Source organism: Rutidosis leptorrhynchoides, chromosome 10 (genome assembly GCF_046630445.1).
Source record: "Rutidosis leptorrhynchoides isolate AG116_Rl617_1_P2 chromosome 10, CSIRO_AGI_Rlap_v1, whole genome shotgun sequence".
Taxonomy (NCBI): Eukaryota; Viridiplantae; Streptophyta; class Magnoliopsida; order Asterales; family Asteraceae; genus Rutidosis; species Rutidosis leptorrhynchoides.
In genome coordinates this window covers 154,883,739-154,899,182 of record NC_092342.1, presented here as the reverse complement: position 1 = coordinate 154,899,182, position 15,444 = coordinate 154,883,739, and the positions used below count along the sequence as shown (strand labels likewise).

Below are 15,444 nucleotides of genomic sequence, written 5' to 3'. Positions count from 1 at the left end.
GGCACTAACATTCATAATCTAATACATCATCATCATTATGATTATCATATACGTAATCAAGATTATTTATATCATCATCACTTACACTTCGTTCATCATCTTCTTTGTTACATACTAGCATTATCATCACTCTAACTGTCATATTTAAGATCATTATGTTGATTTAATCAGCAAGTCATAAAAGCATATGATCCGTAGGATCTTAACCCACATCACCAAGAATTAATCATAAAAAAATCAAAAGAAGTTCTATTTCTTTTTACTAAACAAATCGTGGCTAGTGGATTGATTAAACACCCATGGCATGCGTTTCTATTAGTGGAAACACGTAGGGAATGTCTTCATTTTACTTTTCCTCTTTTCTGCCATGAAGTGGTCATTTGTTCCACTAGTAATGCTTTATCTATATATATATATCTATCTTATATCCAGTTAACCGTTAACCTATCCTCTCCTCCCATCTTTGTTTTAAAAAATATATATATGTAAAGGCTGAAGTTCCTTCGTGGGTTACAGCAACAGTAGAGTATACGTGATATATGGTAAATGTTGGTTTGTTTTGATGGTTCACGGCTGTAAGGAAGTTATACGTTTTTCGATTATAAAACAGAAATATGCATACTGCAGCAGTTAATCTCGATGGTTATTATGGTTGAACAGGAAAAAAAATGTGCATCGACTTAATCGTTTTGGTGATGGTTGAATAGTGAATTTTGGTGGTTTTGGTGTGGTGATTCTTGTGGGTTAGATATAAACAGAAATCGAAAGAAAAAAAAATAAAGATGATGGTGTTGTTTATGGGTTGATCGAGTTAAATAAAAGAAAGCAACAAGAGTGTTGGTTACGTCTATTCGTTGACATCAATAGTTTTGTTGGCAACGTAAATAAGCACAAGATGATGATGATGGTTTGTGTAGTTGCAACTGAACAGGAAGCAGGAAACAACACTAACAGATGGAGGGTTACATGTCTTGCTCCAAGGTGTAGCCCAACAGAAAAATACAATCTCGGCCCATCTGACAAAAGGAGTCCAATTGTTTTAGTTTAATTATAAGCTTTGTAACTTTTTTAAAGTAGCTGGATGTTTCCTTTTCATTTGTGGGGTTCGATTGGGATTACAAGAGGAAATAAATGAGCAGATGGGATGCTTGGGAAGATGACGGGTGGTAGTTATCGAAAACATAAACATGAAAAAAAAAAATAGAAGTGGGTTTGAGGTTGTTTTCGAAGGTGGTGGTTTGGTCGATCAACATGGGGACGGTTGTGGTAGGGTGGTTTAAGATCGGGTGAGAGTTGTAGTTGTTAATTAGGTGAGATAGAAACATACCTTGAAACAAAGACGGATACATGGTCTCGATTATTGGTTTGCAATAGTGTCGAACAAGTAGTAAATTAACAGCAACTTGTGGCTCACAATATAAAATGAAAGAGAAGGAAAGAGATGGTTAACAATGGTGTCGGTTTGTGGTTATGAAGAAGAAGGACATGGTGCAGGGAAATAAATAAGGATGGTGATACTTGTATCATATATCTATCTCTCTATCTAATATCCATATGTATGTAAAAATATGTATAGTGGATATCAGAAAGTAATATAAAGGTGAATGGAACGTTCAACTGAATTGATTAGTAGATTTCAATCAATAACAGTGTATAATATATTATATTGTATATTTAGATAACAAGTCATGAATTGAAACAGAAACACAGTAAACGAACAGTAATCAATCAAGTGCATCCTACCGACAGTTTATCACGGACTATTATATCGTGCCCCGTTGTTCACTCAGTGGCGAATAAAAAGTCTTCAGAAAAATTCCATATTTTTATAATAATTATCTTTATTTATTTCAGTCATTATGGTATAAAATTCGATCGTTAATTTATTAAATAAAAATTACATCAACTGTCCCTCTCAATTTTGGGTAAAATATAAAAAGTGTTAAAATTTAATAACTAGATTCTAAATACATTTTTAGTAAGCCTAAAATTTATAGAACTCATTTTCGGATCACCGTTTATTCTAGAATCACATAAGTTCAAATTAAACTTCTCTAAATAATAATCGAATCGTCCAACGAGTATTACAACCATTTAATATTTATTTTTAATATAATTTATTTATATATAGTTATGCTTTAAATAATAATTATTATAATATCTTATTTTCATTTTATTTTACATAATTAATTAACTCATATAATATTTTAAATTCTACTTCAAAAAAATATATATGTATCTATTTTCTAAGTTATCTATATTCCCTAATTTCACTTTCACGATAAATGATATGAAAATTAAATTGTTATCTTAACAAAAGTCACTAGTGAAATATAGTAAAGCATGTATTGGAAATCAAACAAGAATCTCCACTAACTTTTGTCTAACTCACATTAAGTGACACTTTGTTCTCACTTGTAAATTACTTTTACCAATTTCCGAATATCGTTAAAAAGAACAGATTTCCTAATTCATAGTGGACCTTTCAACAGAGACTTATAATCATACAATATATCTGATAAATCAATCATTTGATATTATCTTCTAATTCCATCGATAAGCATATTGAAACAAATACGCTCATGTATAATATTATACATCTAATACTTTGTTAACGTTTATATATATATGTACACACACACACACACACACACACACACACACACATATATATATATATATATATATATATATATATATATATATATATATATATATATATATATATATATATATATATATATATATATATATATATATATATATATGTATACATATATACATATATACTCATATCCACTTATATAATGGTTCGTGAATCGTTGGAATCTAGTCGAGGTTAAATGAATGTATGAACACAGTTTTAAACTTTTTTAGATTCAACTTAACAAACTTTGCTTATCGTGTCGGAAACATATAAAGATTAAAGTTTAAATTTGGTCGAAAATTTCCGGGTCGTCACAGTGGTGGGTGCTAGTGTTGGCTGTTGGTGGTGTTTTAATGGTGATGATTGGTGGTGGGCGATGCTGGCTGTAGTTGGTGGTGGTGGGTGGTGTAGTGGTGGTGAGTGATGATTGAGGATGGGCGATGGTGGTGGTAGGTGTTGGTGGTGTTCTTATAGTGATGCTTGGTGGTCGGCGATGGTGGTGGTTAGTACTGAGTGCTGGTGGTGGTAGGTGGCGGTAGTGGTGGTGGTGGTAAGTGGTGATGGATGGTGGTTGTGAAGTAATTAGGTTTATTAAAAATCAATAGTTGAGATTCAATTAAAGACTAAGGGTGATCGTGCGGTTGGTTTACGGTTTATCTGGGTTATTCGGTGACGGTAAGGTTGTCCGGTGGTGGTCAGGTGGTGGTTCAATTGTCTGGTGGTGGTCTAGTTCTCTGATGATGGTTCAATGGTGGTCTTGTGGTGGTCTAGTGGAGTAACAGACCACCACCATACCAACATACCAACATACCACCAGACCTATATCAACATCGGAGCAACATGCCAACACCAAACCATCAGACCATCACCAGACCAACAACAAACCTCCACCATATCACCAGCGGAGCAATAAACCACGACTAGATCAATAGACCACCACCACACAATCGAACCACCACTATACCACCAGACCCCAACGGACCACCACCGGACAACCGGACCCCCACCTGTCTACTACTGGACAAATGAATCATCACCGGAGAACCGAACCACCACTTGACCACCAAACCATCACTGTACAACCAAACTGTAACATCCCGCGTTTTTCTGTTAAATTTAATTTTAACACCGTCTTTTTTTTTTAAACATAATCTTTCGTATTTAAATTAATGGTTTCCGTGAGTAACGTTCATTATATTCCCGCTATTTAATTTTGACATCACCCGTTTACTCGAGCGTTTTAAAAATATTCGATCGGTTAAATCCCGCACCCGCTTTGAAACTCGAGGGACCGAAGTTGCCAAATGGGCAAACTAGTTGACTAGGTCAACTAGTCAACCCATTTCTCCACCATTTCCATCATCTCCCTCTCTCTCTTTCTCTCTAGCAAGAACACACACAAACCCCAACTTCATAGAATCATCATCTAAATTCGGATCGGGAAGCAAACTTCAAAACAAATTACATATTCGTGATCCTCTCATCATCCTCTTCGATTTGGTACCTATTTCATCCATTTTGGGTAACACTTCTAAAACACTAAATTTCTCTAAATTCGTTTTATATACTTGAAATTGTGTTAGTTAGTGTCTATGGCTCGTGTGTAACATGAATATATGTTTTGTTTGCTCGATTTGTGGTTTGGAGTAACTAGTTTGAACATTTGAAATGGGTGTGCTAAATCCTTGATTTTGGATGAGTTAATGTTGTTAGATTGTTAAAGTGCATGTTTTAATTGTGTTACTAGTATCTTTAGCTTCGTTTTGATGTATAGGTTGATTAAGGAAACATCAAACTCATGACTATTGATTTTTGTGAATTTTCGTTAGAGTTTGATAAGCTTTAGATGAACTTTTGATGCACCAAATGCTATGAAATATTGTAGATAATAATTTTGTTGCAATGTGTGTATGATTACCTTCGAAACGGCATATCATACATGTAAATTGGTTGCCCGAATCATGAAATGCATATTTGGAACTTGAACCTTGATTATGGACGTTTAAATGCGGTTTTGGGGTGTGTAAGTGTTGAATTGCTTGATGAAATGTGTCTAGGTGTTTTCCTCGTCAAATTACCTTTCCGGTGATATAAAATACATGTTCTAATTGTTTGCGGTTTGTAATTTGGGTTGGTTTGATTGTTGGTTCGTGCACTTAGAAACAACAGGGCCTGGAAACCAGCCGGGACGCCGTCTAGCTTCTCGGGACGCCGTCCCAGCCTTCAAGCCGGGACGCCGTCTAGCTTCTCGGGACGCCGTCCCAGCCTTCAAACCGGGACGCCGTCTAGCTTCACAGGACGCCGTCCCATTTAGCTAAAACTGGCTGTTCGCTTGGTCATTTGACATGAAAATGTTTGCTATGCTACGGACTTCCGATTAACATGAAACTTGGCCAACATGCTCATATATGATTATGTAACTTAGAAAAATTGTCGGATATCCAACCCGACCCCGTTGACTTTTCTGTTGACTTTGACCCGACCAAGTTGACTTTTAATCAAACTTAACCAAATATTTGTGCAATCGTTCTAACATGTTTTTATACTTGTACCTTGCATGAAACATGACAATTTGATTCATATGCTATTATGATTGAGTCGTAACGAGCCATAGGACTAATTGAACACATTTCACCCGACCTTGTGTCGTAACCGGTTAATTGATATAACTTACTTGTTTAGGTCAAGGCTAAGCAACTTTCATGCACACGTTTACTTTGTGAAGTACATTTATACTCGTGCACTCGAGGTGAGATCATAGTCCCACCTTTTCAACAATTTTTATTCTTTTAAATCGTGGGCTGAGAAACATATACATTACATATTTATATACATTTCACATGTATATATACTTTTCATACTTTTATACTTTGAATACAAATACGAATACAAAGATACAGACGAGTTAGAACAAAAGTCCTCAATCCAATTATCATTAGTTCCACTTGCAGGGTGTAAGTGTAAGCGAGTGATTATGTTGTGTGGCCATACGGGTTTAACGAACCCTCATTCAGACGGTTCGCTACCGTTAGTGGATGAAATATAATTTCAACGTGCATAGTGTATGTTCTAACACTATATTCAAAATTCAGAGGGAAGATTCAGTTAAGTTTTGGTAATTGGGTGCTCGTGATACAGACAACATCCTTTGGGATGTATACGCTTGATATTCACTTTATACTAAATCTTGTGGTTTACAAACACATCTTTAGAGATGTATACGCCTTGATACTAAACCTTGTGATTCAAAATATACTTTTACAAATACATTTATGATCTCACCAACGTTTTCGTTGACAGATTTCTATGTTTTTCTCAGGTCTTGCACGATATGTGATACATGCTTCCGCTCATTATTTGATACTTGCATTGGATGTCGAGTATACATGCTTTTCGTGGAACGTCTTTTGACTTTACTTTAAACTGTGTCGCCTGGATTTCAATCGTACTTATAACGTTGTAACTTAACTTTTGGTTGAACAATTCTTGTAAACTTTGAAACAATCTTTATTTTGAAATGAAGGCGACATATTTTGGTCAAACGTTATCTTAAAGACTTATAATCAGGTAATGGGACCCACGTAGCCGACGCCGTCACTTGACGATTTGTCGGGGTCGCTACAGTTGGTATCAGAGCCTTGGTTGTAGGGATTTAGAGTTCATTTGTGTCCACCCCGAGTCATAGGGTACATAGGTGAATCTAGACTACAACCGGCATATAGACTGAAGTAGGAATTACTTGACTATTTGTGCATTTATACTCGAACTCTTCTATCATATCTAACTCGTATTCGATCTTGATCTTACGTTGATAAATTTTGTTGATGCGCCACCTTGACTTTATGAAGTAATGTTAAATGCACATGAGAATCAGGGTAATATAATTTCCGGGATTATATTACGGTGATTCACATGGACGTTCCGACATTATGACATAAAAAATTTAGGGCGAGTCAAGGAAAATTTTCTCTCTATCCTAAATCCATACTCCGGTTAGTATTGTTGAAAATACTAACCAACGATATTCTTGTGTCTTGAAGGAACAATGGCTCCTCGTCGTGTACGCCGCAATGAAACTCCCGAACAAGCTCTCGAACGGATGATAGCTACCGCCGTAGATGCGGCCATGGCCGGTCACTCATCCAACAACAATAATAATAACAACCACAACAACAACAACAACGACAACAACAATGGAGCCGGGAACTCAAACGAGGGATGCTCCTATAAAGCTTTCATGGGGTGCAAACCTCACACTTTTGATGGAACCGGGGGACCGGTCGTGCTCACCCGATGGTTTGAGCAAACGGAAGCCGTCTTTAGCATAAGCGGTTGTCGGGACCAAGACAAGGTCAAATACTCCACTCACACTTTCTCCGGAATTGCTCTAACATGGTGGAACACCTATGTTCAATCGGTGGGTACCGATGAAGCTCATGCCCTCTCTTGGGCCGATCTAAAGGAAAAGATGATTGTTGAATATTTTCCGCGCGAAGAAACCCGAAAGCTCGAGGAAGAACTAAGAGCTTTGAAAGCGGTCGGAAACGATCTTAAGGCTTATAATCAACGCTTCGCCGAACTATCCTTGATGTGTCCTAATCTTGTTAACCCCGAATCTCAAAGGATTGAGCTCTACATGCTCGGTCTTCCAAAAAGCATCAAACAAGGGGTGATGTCATCCAAACCCACTACTCATCAAGCCGCTATGAACATGGCTCGCCAACTAATTGAAACGGTTGACGAAATCGTAGTTCCGGCACCTAAGGCCGAGGATAAATCGGGCGGCAACAAAAGGAAGTGGGAACCCTCTCAATCAAGCAACAACAACTTTGCTAAGAAGCCTTACACCTCCGACGGCAAGAAAGGTTATACCGGACACCTACCGTATTGTAACGAGTGCTACAAACATCATTTAGGCGAATGTGGCAAACCATTTTGCTTGAAGTGTCAAAGAAGTGGCCATGTAGCCCACGATTGTAGGAATACCGCTCCCGTCGCCCAAAAGGAGCACAATGCACCCAAGACGGGTGTTTGTTTTGAATGTGGCCAACCGGGTCATTTTAGGAGTGCGTGCCCAAATAAGAAAATCAACCCCAACGCACGCCGTTAAACTTTCAACATCAACGCCTAGGATGCCCGAGACGACGATGGACTAGTCACGGGTATGTTTGTTCTCGAAATTTTCACGTTTCATGTTTATTCGATTCGGTTACCGTTAGACATTTTATAAACAAGTCTTCGACTCGTGCTCTTTACATTCCACTTTTTCCCTAGATACTACTTAGACGATTTAAGTGACCAACGGAAAATATTGTGTGCCTATAAATTTTATTGGAGGATATACGTTAAGACTTTTGACTTGACACCTATAGAACTAGGGAGCTCCCATCATCTTGTATAGATTATCGTGAACTGAGTAATTTTCGGTTGGAAACCGATACCCTCTCCCTCGCATCCATGACCTCATGACTTCTTGCATGAATCCCGTGTGTATACCAAAACGACCTCCGTTCCAGTTATCATCAATTGGGGGTTAAGGGAGACGATGTCTCCTGAGTCTTTTCCGAACTCGCAACGTTAGTTGTAAATCCCTCTTAGTACCATTCGATTTATCCAAGGCTCGTCCGTATTCATGAACCTCCTAAACCACGTATGCAACTTATCTAGACAAATCTGTTATCACATTTATAGATGACATCTTAACTTATTCAAGTAAAGAAGGCAAACGAACAACATCATCATCTTACGCTCGAACTTTGAGAAAAGAGCAACTCTATGCCAAATTCTCCCAGTGAGAATTTCTGCTAAACGAAGTCAAATTTTCTAGACCATGATGTTAATGGTCAAGGCATTACAATCAATCTCGAAATCAAGCCACGCGTGATCATGAAACTCTCTCAACTCAGACTTGTATTCGTAAAATCTTAGAACTCGCCTGTTATCACCGAAGATTCATTTCTGACTTTTCTCGTGTTACCCGACTTTTAAACTCGTTAACTCACTAAGGGAAAAACTTTAAACCTCTCCGTGTTCGAACCTTGAGCGTGATTCTTCACACCAACATTTCTAGTTAAAATCGTATAGCAACAGATGGAACTCAAACATGGAAATATTTCTACATGAACGCCGAAAGGCATACGCTCTCGACTCAAAAATTAACATAACTAAAATTCGTTATTTTGCACGAAGAAGTCAAATACTAAATTGTGGATCCGATCAATTTTCTCGTCATCACGTACCACACTACACACCTATGATATTTCACCGTTACCGTCTGATATTACTGGAATTTAAGATAGCACACCATCCAACGATACTTCACTCTTCTTTGACTTAACGCCCTTGTGTTTCTGATAATCGGTCAACTATTATTCAACCCCGAACTATACAACTACGTGTACTACCTCGTTTCTCTTTCAGACTTCAACTTTTGACAACTAGAGGCACGTTATGGCAACCTCGAGATGTAAGCTCATCCTATTCTAAGTCCTCATTTCACTCCTATCTTTATCGCTCGCATTTTCGTTTAAAGAAACTCCTTGTAACATTTCTCCATGGATAGGGAAATTCCTCATATTACATTAGTATTCGCCATGAGGGTGAATAGTCCTAACGAACATTTTTCGAACCCTAACTAACTTGTTCAAACGTATCTTAAGAGATTCTATTCCAACACGGTGTATCCTTGTCAAATATTCCGTATCGAAATACTCGTTTCACTTCTAGTTTTACAAGGAACCTTGGGAACCCGCTTAGACATGAGTACCGCGTATCATCCAAAACCCGACGGACCGAACAAACATACGATTTAAGTCTTGAAAACCATAATACGAATTTGTATTACCAACTTCAAATTTACTTGAGGAAAGTATTTTCCTTAACCGAATCCTCATACTACAATGATTTTCATTCGAGTTTTAACGTCACACCTTTTGAAACCACATGTGACCGGAAACGTCATTCTCCTTTGTCGAACCAAGTAAACGATGATCAATTCACCGGGGCCGAGGTTATTCATGAGCAACCGAGAAAATTTATTCATATTCAGGTAAAACCCTACGCGACTCGTAATCACCAAGAGCTACGCCGATGTTAGACGTAAACATTTCAAATTCCACGTGGGAAACCGCGTCACGTTAAGAGTCGCACCTTGGAAAGGTGCAATCCGTTTCGGGAAACGTAGGAAGCTAAGTCCGCGATATTTTGATCCTTTAAATTCTTGGGGTGTTTTGGACCCGTCGCTAACCGTTTAGACTTTTCCGACTCATTTTGGGTCTCCGTTTATCCTACATTCGATGTATCAACTCAAAGACGTGTTTTGCGAAACGAGAACTTGTTATCTCCTTTGATGAACTCACTATCGACGATAACCCTCACTTCCTAGGAGGACCGGTTGAAACCATAAATCGTGAAGCCAAACCTTAAAACATCGTATGATCCCGACCGTCAAAATTCGTTGAAATACCCTAGAACGTACTTCTCCCTCACTCGTAGAATTGGCAACGCAAGATCTCGAGGAAGAAACAACGACTACTACTTCCAACTAAATTTCGGGACGAAATTTCTTTTGAGTTGTGGATAATGTAACATCCCGCGTTTTTCTGTTAAATTTAATTTTAACACCGTCTTTTTTTTTTAAACATAATCTTTCGTATTTAAATTAATGGTTTCCGTGAGTAACGTTCATTATATTCCCGCTATTTAATTTTGACATCACCCGTTTACTCGAGCGTTTTAAAAATATTCGATCGGTTAAATCCCGCACCCGCTTTGAAACTCGAGGGACCGGAGTTGCCAAATGGGCAAACTAGTTGACTAGGTCAACTAGTCAACCCATTTCTCCACCATTTCCATCATCTCCCTCTCTCTCTTTCTCTCTAGCAAGAACACACACAAACCCCAACTTCATAGAATCATCATCTAAATTCGGATCGGGAAGCAAACTTCAAAACAAATTACATATTCGTGATCCTCTCATCATCCTCTTCGATTTGGTACCAATTTCATCCATTTTGGGTAACACTTCTAAAACACTAAATTTCTCTAAATTCGTTTTATATACTTGAAATTGTGTTAGTTAGTGTCTATGGCTCGTGTGTAACATGAATATATGTTTTGTTTGCTCGATTTGTGGTTTGGAGTAACTAGTTTGAACATTTGAAATGGGTGTGCTAAATCCTTGATTTTGGATGAGTTAATGTTGTTAGATTGTTAAAGTGCATGTTTTAATTGTGTTACTAGTATCTTTAGCTTCGTTTTGATGTATAGGTTGATTAAGGAAACATCAAACTCATGACTATTGATTTTTGTGAATTTTCGTTAGAGTTTGATAAGCTTTAGATGAACTTTTGATGCACCAAATGCTATGAAATATTGTAGATAATAATTTTGTTGCAATGTGTGTATGATTACCTTCGAAACGGCATATCATACATGTAAATTGGTTTCCCGAATCATGAAATGCATATTTGGAACTTGAACCTTGATTATGGACGTTTAAATGCGGTTTTGGGGTGTGTAAGTGTTGAATTGCTTGATGAAATGTGTCTAGGTGTTTTCCTCGTCAAATTACCTTTCCGGTGATATAAAATACATGTTCTAATTGTTTGCGGTTTGTAATTTGGGTTGGTTTGGTTGTTGGTTCGTGCACTTAGAAACAACAGGGCCTGGAAACCTGCCGGGACGCCGTCTAGCTTCTCGGGACGCCGTCCCAGCCTTCAAGCCGGGACGCCGTCTAGCTTCTCGGGACGCCGTCCCAGCCTTCAAACCGGGACGCCGTCTAGCTTCACAGGACGCCGTCCCATTTAGCTAAAACTGGCTGTTCGCTTGGTCATTTGACATGAAAATGTTTGCTATGCTACGGACTTCCGATTAACATGAAACTTGGCCAACATGCTCATATATGATTATGTAACTTAGAAAAATTGTCGGATATCCAACCCGACCCCGTTGACTTTTCTGTTGACTTTGACCCGACCAAGTTGACTTTTAATCAAACTTAACCAAATATTTGTGCAATCGTTCTAACATGTTTTTATACTTGTACCTTGCATGAAACATGACAATTTGATTCATATGCTATTATGATTGAGTCGTAACGAGCCATAGGACTAATTGAACACATTTCACCCGACCTTGTGTCGTAACCGGTTAATTGATATAACTTACTTGTTTAGGTCAAGGCTAAGCAACTTTCATGCACACGTTTACTTTGTGAAGTACATTTATACTCGTGCACTCGAGGTGAGATCATAGTCCCACCTTTTCAACAATTTTTATTCTTTTAAATCGTGGGCTGAGAAACATATACATTACATATTTATATACATTTCACATGTATATATACTTTTCATACTTTTATACTTTGAATACAAATACGAATACAAAGATACAGACGAGTTAGAACAAAAGTCCTCAATCCAATTATCATTAGTTCCACTTGCAGGGTGTAAGTGTAAGCGAGTGATTATGTTGTGTGGCCATACGGGTTTAACGAACCCTCATTCAGACGGTTCGCTACCGTTAGTGGATGAAATATAATTTCAACGTGCATAGTGTATGTTCTAACACTATATTCAAAATTCAGAGGGAAGATTCAGTTAAGTTTTGGTAATTGGGTGCTCGTGATACAGACAACATCCTTTGGGATGTATACGCTTGATATTCACTTTATACTAAATCTTGTGGTTTACAAACACATCTTTAGAGATGTATACGCCTTGATACTAAACCTTGTGATTCAAAATATACTTTTACAAATACATTTATGATCTCACCAACGTTTTCGTTGACAGATTTCTATGTTTTTCTCAGGTCTTGCACGATATGTGATACATGCTTCCGCTCATTATTTGATACTTGCATTGGATGTCGAGTATACATGCTTTTCGTGGAACGTCTTTTGACTTTACTTTAAACTGTGTCGCCTGGATTTCAATCGTACTTATAACGTTGTAACTTAACTTTTGGTTGAACAATTCTTGTAAACTTTGAAACAATCTTTATTTTGAAATGAAGGCGACATATTTTGGTCAAACGTTATCTTAAAGACTTATAATCAGGTAATGAGACCCACGTAGCCGACGCCGTCACTTGACGATTTGTCGGGGTCGCTACACAAACCACCATTGGAAAACCAGGACACCACGAACCACCACCGGAGCACCAACAGATAACCAAACAACCACTGAACCACCATCGGATCAACGAACCACCACTGAATCACCAACGGGCCATTACCGGATCAATGAACAACCGAACCACCAACAAACCACCACCAGATCAACGGACCACCACCGTATCACCGCATAATTTTTTTAATATATTAATCAATTGATTACTCATCAATTGTCTCTTTCATCATTTTTCATTATATAAAATTACCCTCTTGATACCCGTAGGGATGGCAATGGATCGGATATGGATCGGGTGATGCCGTATCCATATCCATATCCATTTAGTTTTTGTTCATCCATATCCATATCCATATCCATTTAGTTTCAGGTCATCCGTCCATATCCATATCCAGTGGATTAAACGGGTTAATGGATATCCAATGGATATTAAAAAAAAATTATAATATTTTCTAATATGCGGTTAAAACAAAAACGTAGCATATCAAAAACAAATATAACATGAAATAATCAAAATATATCCATAAAAATGTGTAAACTTTGTCGAAAATATAACAAAATTTGTTAATTTTACTATAAAGCATAGACCATAAAAAATTAAATATGAAATTTGTAAGTTTATTTTATTAGATATACATGTTTTATTGTAATATATTATAGTTATTTCATTATATGGTTGAAAGCAAAATGTAAATTTTTTCGTAAATTAGCTTGTAATAATAAATATGTAAGCATATATCTATATTTATGTATTTGTATATGTATTTCGGATGGTAATGGATATATCCATGGATGAAACTTTTCATCCATGTCCATATTCATATTCATTTAAGTTCATTCATATCCATCACGAAGCGGGTTGATCGGGTGGATGTCTTGATTGGCCATTGCCATCCCTGTCCCTAATGAAAATACGGGGTCTATCTATCTACTGTTTTCATTATAACAAAAACCGATTAAAGAAAATAACACTTCTCTTTCTCTGAACTAGAAAATCGACTATGCAATTGAAGATGCAATTAGGGATGGATTCTATTCAATTTGAAATCAAAAATCAGGATCACAAATCATTAGGGCTAACGAATCATTAGAATTCGTAGATTGCAATCGTCAATAAAAAACGCTCGTCCCGTTTCAAAATCAACTTAGGGTTATGTTCTTTCCAGGATCAGGTGATGTTAAGATTATTTACGCTCACCTTTTAATTTGTATCATTATCATTATTACATTGAGTGATGTTTAATCATAATATGATTTCCTTTTGTCGAGGTGATGGTGTCGGTTTTAAGTAGTTTATTTTTTCAGCCGAATTTCTATTTGGAATAATGGACTTCTGTTTAATTATGAAGAGCTCGAGTTATAGTGGATATCTCGATATGGTTGTAGGTAATATATTAATTTGTACTGAATAGTTTATATATGTTCTGTTTTTAAGCATATATATTATGATTATGAATTTGTTTGTTCAAATTACTCAGTTGCAAATAATCGTACAACACTGACCAGTTGTTGATTCAGGATAAGTAGAAGGGTAATGTCGCAAATATATATGCATTGAAAAAATGGCTTTACATATAATCTTACACCCTTGGTAGATTCTGTGGACCACCCTGAATATAACAAATGATGCATAATTTCTTGCAGGAGCATATTGTTAACTTGATTTATGAGTGCATATATGAATACTTTGAAACCAAACAGCCGGCAATTGAGGATCATATTGTTAACTTGATTTATGAATGTTGTTTTGACCACACATCCTTAGTATACTGCATAAAATATACCTTGTCACCTCCTCGCTCCATTGCTTATCACTTTGATTTGATTTAGAAAAACGTGTTTTCTTTGCGAAAGTGGATTCGAAACACATCTTCAATATGTCATAAATGGTTTAATCAGAACTTCTAAGTTTGTATGTATATTTTCAGTGAGATCAAAATGGACGAAGCTGCTTTTCTGCATGACATCTACACCAATTAGAAGATCTGACATCAAGGTTTGACCAATGTGGCTGCAAGCCTATGATAGAATACCTTAAAAGTTTGCAACCTAAGTAATACTACTAATAAGTATATATTATTGAACAGCCGCTACCCCAGTTTTAATGATCTTAAATGTTTTTGTTTAGGTGGAGCTGCAAGTGTTAATGCATTAAGATCTTGCCAAGAAAGTAATACTAACCACAATTCTATTCGCTTTCAAAAAAAACACACACACACACACACACACACACACACACACAGTTCTATTAAGTGGGTCATTACATGTTATGTAATTTGACAATTTGATAAGCTTTATGTTAGGATTGTGTAAAAAGTCATGCATATCGTGTACGTCCATTGTCAACATTTCATATTATATATACAAAAGTACACGGGAAGTAAGCTCTTGGTCCAGAGAACTTTCCCTATTCGTAACTACCAAAGGTATTTGTAGATTCATCTTTATCAAACTACATATTTAGTCAAACATCACGGAGTAGACATGATTATAGTCAAAGATCACGGATTGGGGTTGGAGACTTCATTCTACAAAAAAAGATTCAGGAGGCTTTATTTGCTAGAGGTGAAGAAAGGGGCTGCTGTAAAGGATCATATAACATGATATGGCTCAACGTGGGACTTTCACGAGAATTGGAGAAGAGAACCTTATTGAAGGACTATA

General features: G+C 36.9%; 1 long non-coding RNA gene across 1 annotated transcript; it reads left to right on the top strand.

Annotated features, from left to right (window-relative positions):
- Positions 1-13,740: 13,740 nt before the first annotated feature.
- LOC139872908 (uncharacterized) lies at positions 13,741-15,011 on the top strand. The gene is made up of 3 exons (XR_011767203.1): positions 13,741-14,166; positions 14,709-14,776; positions 14,909-15,011. It is a non-coding gene; the product is annotated as an uncharacterized lncRNA (long non-coding RNA).
- The last annotated feature ends 433 nt before the right edge of the window (positions 15,012-15,444 follow it).